Raw genomic sequence first — 7,840 nt, 5'->3', positions numbered from 1 at the left:
ACCGAAGTGAGCACCTCGTGGCTGACAGCACCCAAAGTACTGTGATAACATGTGTTTAACTGACAGGTTATATGCGTGCTCTGTGTGAGAAATTAAGACACTTATTAGATGTTCCTGGTGGAGAGGGGCGTCCCTGCACGGTTGAAGCATGTCTGGCCCTCGTCGTTTTGACTTTCCTGATGAATGTCTCTGACATGGCAAGCAGATGAAGGAAAGGATGGCCCTGGGGAGAAAAGTTGGTGGGGGTTAGGGAGACAGCAGGTGATTCTGGTTAAACTTCTGACATTAAAAAAATCAGAAGGCTGTTAAGGTGCTTAACTTCTCAGTGCTCTAGGCTGATAAATACATGAACAAGCCTTTGGTGGTTGCTTTGTAGTTACGTTTGGATGAAGTGGGATTTTTTCCATCCATTTTTTCAGATGTAGGCATGAGACAGGGGTCAAGTGGAAAGCTCTTCCACGAGATACTGAGAGATGAATCAAACACAAGGGCCGTATCCCAAACTTCAAAGTATCTGTTGAAAATAAACACCGCAACACCACATTTTATTTCAATTAATTTATGTATTTTGCTTTGCCAGGTATTTGGAGCAGAGTTTCAGCAGGTAATAAATCCAGTATTATAAATAGTTATCAAAAATAAGTGTTAATTTTTTTTATTAACAATTAAATCTGGTAGCTGAGAAGAAATGCATTTTAACTGTAGAAGGTTGACCAACTACTGAAATTTTCCTGATGAAAGCAATTTTTTGCAGTATGTGGAGACTGGGATGGACTGGAAAGAATTTATATGTTGAAGGTATTTTAGCCAGAAGAAAGATGTCTATGGGACACACACGCACATACACACACACATATATATATAGTCATATATATATTATATATAGTCATATATATATTATATATAGTCATATATATATTATATATATATAATTATTTTTAAGATATCTATTTTCTTTGAATTTTTAATTGATTGCTATTTGGGTAGGTTCATGATTTTTATAGGAAAAAACACAGATGCCTTTTCTGTTTGTTGTAGTAATCAATGTTTTTGGACAGAAGGTGAAATGCATAAGGAGAGTATTAAGAAAGAAAGAGGCGTATGGCTGAATAACTTTGATTTTATTCTTTTTTTTCACTTTTGAAATACGATCCCAGTCAATGCACAGAATGGTGTACTGTCTCCCTTCTGTCGTTCCATCTGGACTTTATTAAAAATTTTAAACAAGGTTGTGGAGCATTGGCATTCACTGGTCTATGAAGTTGCTACCGCCAAAGTGTCTTGCATCCTAGGATGGCTAAAGAAATGTCCACGAGCTGTAAATGCTGCTTAAGCAGAGGAAATATTTACAAGTAACACAAGGTGCTTGTACATTAAACTGTTTCAGTGTCCTAATAAAAGAAAGTGTCTGGATAACTTTTCTTCTTGTGTTTTTAAGTTCTTTGGCAGTTTTCGTGGTAATAAGATAATGCTCTGTCTGGCTGTTGATGTATTTCCCAGATTTTAGTTTCTTGTCCAGCATGTACTAGGTCATTGCAAAATATGCACAGTAGAAGTCACATAAAATAATAAATCTGCTGAAGTGTACCTGAAAGGGAAGGACAGTTCTCTACATGACCAGTTTCTAATACTCAGGTTGCACACACTTACTGAAAACTGCTGTTGGAAACTAGACACTGGGCCAAATACAGTTTTGTTGTGACTCAGTGTAGAATTTCTGATCCATCAGTGAGCTGGAGTCCAAAGGAAACACATCCCAGCTTTGAGACACCTTTACAGAAGAAAGTACTGCAGTTTTGCCTACCATATTTTATGGATAAGTTTTCTCTATTCGCCCCTGCTATTAACATGTTACCACCTGACTTTGCATGCTGTTTGGATAACTGGGCTATGTTTTCCAACAGAGTTGGAAAAAACCCAGTAAGTATTGGAGCGGAAGGAAAAGCTTAAGTAGAATTGGAAATGCATAATCCATTGGTTAACTTACATTTTATGCCAGAAGTAAGTGGTTGTCTCACTCTGTTCAGCACTTGGCATACTGCACTCCTGTTCTGGTTCCCACAATTCAGTGAAGACAAGGACAGATTGGAGGACATCCAGAGGAGGTCACAAAGATGACCAAGATACTGAAGAACCTGCCCTGTGCAGGAAGACTGAAGGATTCAGGTGTATTCTGCCTGGAGATTTTCAAAATGTGGCTGGACAGGGTGCTGGATCATTTCATTTGGGCTGCCTTCCCCACAGAACGTTGGACCAGATGATCTTTTGAGGTCCCTTCCAACCTGGACTGTTCTGTGATTTTGTAGTCCTATGATTATGACTCAAAACAGAATGTGGAAATAATTTTCCGCAGTTGGACTAATCAAAGTTGGGTTTCATTTGGTGCAAGCCCTTCATTGGTTACCAGTGTCACAGTAGGTGCTGAGAGAGTGCAAGAGGAAGAATTTAAACTCCGTGCATTTAGTACAAGCTAGGCTGATGATTGGGAAGATAAAAAAAGTGATGGAACACCAGCACTTCATGATAACCTGAGTGGTGGCTTTGAATTCCTGTCATCATTTTTATGGGTTTGGACTCTTTCTGTTCTTTAATGTAATAAGATAATGAAATGGCTGTTCTCTACAGTTAATTGATGAAAGATCAAATATGGATTTCTTCGTTTTAACTTTGTCCAGGGTGATATTTTTTTAATAACCCACTTTCAGTCATGTTGATCGTGTTTGTACTGAGTAAAGTTTTACCTTGGTCTCAGTAGTGAATGGGAACTTTAATTAGAGAATCTAAACAGACTATGATACCCCTTGCCTTTGTATGCATCCTCTAAGTATTTAAGGGGCCTTTCAAGTAGCTGATAATATACTTGATGGTAATGAAATTACCAGTTTTGAAAACAGGCAAAAACACCCCCCACAACCTCCTTACAGCGTCCAATGGTAAGGTTTGGAAAAGTTTTGGCCACTGCAAACCTTAAAATGAAAAAAACAAAACAAAACTAGAACTTCAGTATATGTGTACTGCTTTGGCCAAAGACATTCCTTGTGCAGCCAGCAGCCCAGAAGAAAGGTTTAGTAAGCTAACCCATGGGTGAAGGGGTTTCTGTTGTCACAGATGGTAAAATGACAGCAACATTTGCCTTTTGGGTAGTTTACTCTGGAACTCTTCTTGGGCAGCATGAAACTTGCACAGTGCCCAAGCTGTTGAGCATCTGAATATCTTACTTGGTGACTGAAGGGACTGACTGACACAGCCCTTTACTTTCAGAAAACAGGAGTGGCCTCAGAAGAGTCTCGAGACTGCTACTACACAACTTTGCTTGTTTATCATCCCTAAAAAGGAGTACTGATGGATTTGTGGAGACCATTGGAGGAAAAGGACGTAATGTACCCATGAAGACAGGCTATATGAATTCACACAGAAATACTTAAATTAACAAACTTGTTTTCTTGGCTGTTGAATAATTATGTTGATGATGTCTCCCACGTGGGTGCACTCAAATGTCCAAGCCATGTGCTCAGCAGATAGTATAGATATTTTGGTGTGGTCAGCTAAAATGACTTGTTTTTATAAATGCTGCCTCTGCTTGAAATGTCTCAGCTATACAGAGAGGAGTGGAATGGAAATACATGTTATTACAATGAACTGGTATTTGTTATCCTTTCCATAGTGTAGGTGAATAGGAAAAGTGCTCTGCAGCACAGAGAATATGTTCTTGTGTGAAAGGAAGCATAGAAATGGATATTTTTTCTGATATGAGAGAGAAAATACACCTTTTCTTTCCCTTTCACTTGTGTATCAGGTTTTTTCTTATACCAGTAAAGATGTATAATATAAATGACACGCTGTGCAAAAACATCCTTAGCACTGAAGCAGATGTAGTTAAACTTCACCTGCAAGTTAATAAGCAACTGCTTTTTGAAGGCATATGCATATGTGTATTTTGTTTAGGGATCTGCAAAAAGAAGCACATAATCTTGCATAATACCAACAGCTGAAATCTGTGATTTTGAAGCTTGGCTTCAGGGGTGCAGGTTTGCCAGAGAAATCTTCAGCAAGTGATTACGGTGATCCAGCAGGCTGTCAGTTCAGTCATAGAGGGAAAGAGAAACTTTTAACGATAGTAATGAGATCACAAGTTGTTTTCTTTGTATTTATGATCACTTAAAATTATAGGTGTTTTGTTTAAGAATTGAAAATAAACCACTCTGTTTAACACAAGCATTTAATCTGCATTAAAGCTTATTTTAAAGTACTCATTAATTCCAAGTCTATCATTAGCATGAGAGAATCCCTAAAACAATATAAGGGAGCACTATGATGTTCTGAGAGTTAGACTTTACTGTTCTTTTATGTTTGAGCACATGAAATGTGGTGATGGAAATCATTTGACTCATACTGGTGTTGTTATCTTTAAGATTCAGATCCTGGACAGGTTTCTGTCTGCCAAAAGAGTACTGCTACCCAGGGTTTGTGAGGAGTAATAGGATGCTTTGTGGCAGAACTGCGTGAAACTGTAGTAATTTGCAAGGTGGTTTTTTGTTATACAGAAATCTAAAATAATAACATCACCTAAATCATGAGGTATCCCAGGCAAATTTGGGGCACTGTATAATTATAATACTCAGTACGTAGAATCTCTGCTTCATGGAAATGAGAGTGTTTGTTTCCACTGAAGGCACAGTTTCACTGATTTTGTCCATTTATTACTGCTAATACTTGCCCTACAAGGGAAGCAAACTGATGACCTCATTGAGTGCATGAATTACTGGGTTTGATCTGTCTGTATGCCCTTTTAGCCAGGTAAGTCGTATACAAACCTAATAACTGTAGGATTTTTTGAATATTCTGATCCTGACCCAGAAACTGTAGCTAAGGCCAACTGTGCTGCACATTGATGTTGTATTTTTGCCATCAGAGTACAAGTGTGTTTAGTTCTGAGTGGGAGGTGTGAGCCATCTTGTCCAGCTGAACAGTGCTGAATCTCTCAAGGGCTACCCACCCTACTTGTTTCCTTTTCCCTGGGTTTTGGCCTGTTGCAGTTATTTATCAGTCCGAGTTGGAATAGGTTTTCACTCATGTAAGCAAGACAAGGCTTACTTTTATGAGATTCATCAAATGTTCCTGAGAATCTTGAAGGATATGAGCAAATTGGTGTTGAATATTTTGTGCAATCCTGTTGGTATTAACTGCTGCACTGGTTGGCTTGAAAACTGTAATATGGGAGGCAACAGCTAGATCAAGAAAGCAATACTTTTACCCTCAGGCAGGTGGTTGTGTTTTTGACCCAATATAGCTTCTTTAATCATTTAGCTACACAGCAGATCTGAGAAGGCTCCAGATGGAGGCTGAACCTACGACCCCCTGACATAAAAACATCTATGATACCAATTACACCATCTGTTGGTCATAAAACCACATTCTCTATCTTTTCTTGGCTCTTGTGTTATACAAAAACTGGAGGGTGATATTTGGAGCTGTTCTAGTTTATCCATGCAGTTTAATGCAGAACACATTTTTTCACGGAGAAGGCAGAACAAAGCACAATAGCACTAAAGTTCAATTTACATTCTCAGTCAGTGAAAACAAAAATGAAAATAAAAAACAGTTGTCTGAGTCATTATTTATACCCAAACTGTGGCTTCAATTGTAGTTTTTTCACAGTTCTTGTGATTTAAAAAAGACCTAAAGAAGAACTTCTACTACCGCCACCCCAGCTTCTGAGGGTCCTGATTTGAAACAAGATCTGCAATGGTAAATATGAAATCACAGCAGCACTGAGGTGTACACAGGCCGCATTAGTAGCCAGTGTGTACTTAATACTGTACTAACTTTTACACTTATGGATTTGTGTTTGTGTGTAGGGTTTAGGAATGCGTAGAATCTGAGTGTGGAGTACTGTTAAGCTGGAGATCCAACCAACCCACTCCATGTACCCTCAGAATCCCTCTGGACGTGGGTCTTTCCTGTCCGAACTTGGTGCTCAGACTCTTCAAACTGTTGCTCTGAAATACTTAATGGACTTTTAAACTGGATCTCGATTTTTTTTTTTTCTCTTATCAGTAGAATAGTTAACCCTAGGTGATTTACTGTTGTCATCAGAAATGGCAAGCAAATACTGAGGGCTGGAACATAAGGAATGAGGTACTGAAATTACAAGGTGTCGTGTATTAGGGATAAAACTGATGGCAAGGCCCATCAAAGCAAGGAAATAAGAGGAAGTGTGTTATTTATTGGTGCAATATGGATAACTGAGGTGAAGTAAGATTTACACCTTTTAGGAATATTGTGTTCATATAATAAAAATTTCAGTTGTCTGTAGTGTTTGACTGGGTTGTACTTCTAGGCAGTAATGGCTGCTTATGGAAACCACATCATCAAATGCTGAGACTGCTTTTGCACATTATCTTACAGCAAGAAGAGTTTGGACATCTTTCTTGGCACATGGTGTGTTGATAGGTAGTCAAAAAGACTAGAAGGCTGCTGCCAGAAACACGCATGACCTATGCCTATGCACTCTGGTACCAGGTCTGATGGATGATTCTGTGCTTTGTGGTCAATAAAATCCCTACAACGTTGCTTTTTAAGAAGCCTTTTGCTCTAATACCACCATTTATCTGTCTAACACAGAAATAAATGTTTGCTCTATTACATAACTGGCCTAGATATACAGTAGGCAGGGGGAAGTATTCCTTTTAAAAAGCCCAAATTCCCCACACCTTGCTGGTCCTTCTATGCTTTGGAAGCTGGCTTCCTAAGCTGAGAATAAGGCAGTCAGTAAAGCACAGCTGAGTTTAGTGTTAATACATTGTTTTCTTACTGTTGCACTGTCATTACCCTTTAATAAACCATCTTTTTATTTCAAAAATAATAAATAATCCGTATAAGTGGCAGAGAAAGACTTGAGAGCTTTAATTGAAAAGTTTCAATAGAATCTTTGCCATTGGTTAAAGTGAAGAAAACGTTTGAGTTTTCTATTTCAAGGTATTCCTTTTGCCTACATTTCCACAGGGTTATACCACAGACTTGGCAAACACAAGTGGCTGTGCTGAAGCCAAAAAGAAGTAGTAGGTAAGTGCATGCCAGTTGGTAGCATAGGTAAAGTGACAACAGCACAGTTCAGATATGTTCTTCTTCTGCCATCAGAACAAGTGGGCATAATGTCACCAGCATCTTTATCCTTCATTAGTACTGATGTGTCCCTTAAAAACTAGTTGTTTTCATGATGTGTGATAACATCTATCCTTGATGATGACTGTGTAATGATAACATAAGTAATGAGGACTGTCCTCAGTTCAGACTCAACTTTATTGTATTCATCTTCCTAAACAAATTTTGATTCTTCAGTATTTGTGCATGTCAGTGAAAAACAACTTTTTTTGTGATTATAGGGTTTGGCGTTTCAGTGTGGTTTTTCAGAGTTGTGTTTTATTATTTATGTATTAACAATAACACCCATCTTGCTGCTTTAAAAAAAAGCAGCAAGATGGGTGTTTTGATCTCAAAAAGCCCTGTAATCTGTTTTTAGGCAGAATCAAGTACATATCAATAGCTGGTGGTAAAGTCTAGAACTAGAACACCTCTGCTGAACACAATTAATTAATAAAAGACTAATAATACTGGATCCAGGTCTGTGTGCCCAGGCATTCATGATCAGATTGATGTTTACAGCAGACTAGGAAACACCTACAAGAAAGATGAATTTATCCCAGTTAAGATTATCCTTCCTACTTCTTAAGATCTTGAAGATCTTCAACGTGCAAAAGGCTTCAACACCAGGCAGATCTGATAGACAAATCCTGCAGTGCTACTCTCATTTCCTTTACTTAATGTCACTATAACTAAT

This window comes from Myiozetetes cayanensis, unplaced genomic scaffold, assembly GCF_022539395.1.
Source record: "Myiozetetes cayanensis isolate MyiCay16 unplaced genomic scaffold, myiCay2020 scf4, whole genome shotgun sequence".
In the NCBI taxonomy this organism is placed as follows: Eukaryota; Metazoa; Chordata; class Aves; order Passeriformes; family Tyrannidae; genus Myiozetetes; species Myiozetetes cayanensis.
The sequence above is the reverse complement of the archived record's forward strand: the minus strand, read 5'-3'. Positions refer to the sequence as shown.